A 2,671-nucleotide genomic window follows, 5' to 3' on the forward strand; every position below is an offset into this window, starting at 1 on the left:
TCTTCTTTAATCTTGCTCTTTGCCTCCTTTTTTCCATTTTGAAACTACTGCTGTTAGGTGCCACAAAGTCACACATTCATCAACTCTCTGGAGCCAGTTCAAACAACAAGCTCACAAGGGCTATACTTAGGTTCTTCCTTATGATTTCCCATTTTAAGATAATCAACAAATGCATAACACTCTTAAAATAGCATAATTCAAAACAAAACAAACCATATACAAAAAGCAGCTATGAAGTACAAGCTGTTTCAATTAAAATAACTAGAAATCTCCCTCAAATCCAGTCCTAGAACACCTGCCCCAAAACATGGGACAAATAACCACTACAAATGTTGTATTCTTAATATGAGAGATCAGAGGTTTTATAAATAATTGGGGCTGATGGCAGAAAATGTTACTTTAGTATCAATTTAAATTTGTGTAAGCATATTGATATTTATGATAATTTCTGTAAATTTAGTACCATCAAGACAGAAAAAAATACACTTGTTAGATCCCCTTTTAGTCACTGGCATTGCTGTGTGATCTTCTGTAATTTCCTATTTTTCATGGTGGGTCAAAGAATTTATGTTGCCCATACAATAATTGTGGGGGGCCAAGGAAGCTTGGAGGATAGACAAAGCTTCCCATTTGATAACTGACTCAGAAAAGTTACTGGCTTTTATTTCCTCTGGTTGAGAGTTCTTGTTAGGTTAATGGGCCTGGGTTTTAATAACAGCAATTGCAGAAGGAAGCAGTAAAGCACCCAGGAGCTTGGTCTTTAGAAGACTGCTTTTAATATGGGTTCTGGAGGAGGTAAGAAACCCCTGAAGATTTTATAACATTCCAAAAGCATAACTATAATCCATAAAATGTTCATTGATAATCTTGAGCTAGTCTTCAGGCCCTGGCAAGTGCAGTTAATTCAACTTGTTGTTTTGAAGTAACTTCAGGAGAATGCTGCTCTTGAAAACAGTAGTGGAAGAAGTTATGGTGTACTTTTTCCTGTAAGATGGTGGAATAGGCAGATAAGCTACATGACCCTGTTCAACAAAGAAAAGAGAAACCAAATGACACAAATACAGAAGATAATCCTGGAGACCTGACCTTTGAAAGGAAAGACAAAGAAGTGGATTAAACACCAACTAGTAGAAGAACCTGAAGGAAAACAGTGAGTAAGGAGACAAATGAAGCTGCAGATAATTAGCTATCCTGATGGCATAGATAGCCTGAATACTTCTAAGTGCTGTTAGGACCTGAGAATTAACCTGAAAATCGGTGCTGCTCACCAAGGGCTGCATGAACTATGGCATGGGTAGCTGACAACTGAAGAGGGAAACAGCAAAGTTGGAGAAACTGAACTGTGGACTATCAGTTGTCTGGTGGGTACAGCAATTTTAAATGTTTACAAGTGGTGGCCATGTTGGATATTTAAAGTGACAGCATTCTCCTTCAGATTCCAGGGATCTAAGAATAGGTTCCTCTTGCCAAAGATAGCACAGACATAAGGGAGGCTGATGAATAGAAAGGAGATAGTTGGTGAGTGCAAAAATGCTGTAAATTAGCAAATACAGGAACACAGTATTCTATTTACTCAGATACATCCAAACAAAATAGAGAAAATTAAAATCATGGTTGAATCACTCTAACATACAATCACCAATTAAATATAACCGCAAAAATGTCACAATGTCTCAGAGACAACAGACCATCACAGTCCACCCCCAACAAAGCAAGGTAAAGCAGTAGAAACAAGGGACTAGGATATAGACCCTGAACACATCCTTGAGGAAGAAGTAGAATTGGAATTCCCTGATAAGGAATTCAAAAGAATTATATTTAGGTACCTTGAATGGATCAAGGGACAGATCAAGGAAAAAAAAAAACACTGTCAAAATTAAGGAAACACAGACAAAAAACCCTTGAACAGTTTCAGAAGAAAATACAAGAACAAAATGACAAAATAAATGAAAAATTAGAAATGATACAAAATCTACAGACAGAAATCCAGATTAATACTAAATTCTCATAAACAGATAACAAATTGAATGGGCAAAGGAGTAGAAGTGAATCAAAAGAAGACAGAATTAGTGAGATTGAAGACAAATACCTTAATACTTCTTTGGAAAGGGATAAATCAGAAAAAAAATCAAAATAAAATGAGGAAAGACTAAGTAAGGTTTATGTGAGATTCCATCAAAAGGAATAATTTACATGTAATCTGAATTCCAGAACAAGAAAAGACAGATAAAACCACAGAGAAAACTATCAAAGATTTGTTGGAAGAGAATTTCCCTGATGTGATAGAAGATGAGAGAATATCCCAAATAGAATAAACCCTAAAATAAAATTATCAAGTGCTCTGGTTACATAGCACCACTCTGACAAGAATATACCACAAATGGGATGGTTTGAACAAACAGGAATTTATTCTCTTACAGTTCACAAGTACAGAAGTCCAAGTTCAAGGTCCCAGGCTCTAGGGTCTGTGTGAAAGCCCCTCAACCTTGGGCTTCAGCTCTGTCTCTTGCTTCCAGCCCACTGAAGCTAGGGCATCTCTTCACTCAGCAGCTGCTGGCTACTGAGGGTAACAAGCTCAAGGTTTACAAATAAAATGACACAGTCTGAATGTTACCAAACAACAAGGCAGGCCATGGATTGAAGTCCATTGAAAGTCCCAGGATGGGCAGAG

The sequence above is a fragment of the Orycteropus afer genome, unplaced genomic scaffold (genome assembly GCF_000298275.1).
Source record: "Orycteropus afer afer isolate SDZICR_OR568_19922 unplaced genomic scaffold, OryAfe1.0 scaffold00331, whole genome shotgun sequence".
Taxonomy (NCBI): domain Eukaryota; kingdom Metazoa; phylum Chordata; class Mammalia; order Tubulidentata; family Orycteropodidae; genus Orycteropus; species Orycteropus afer.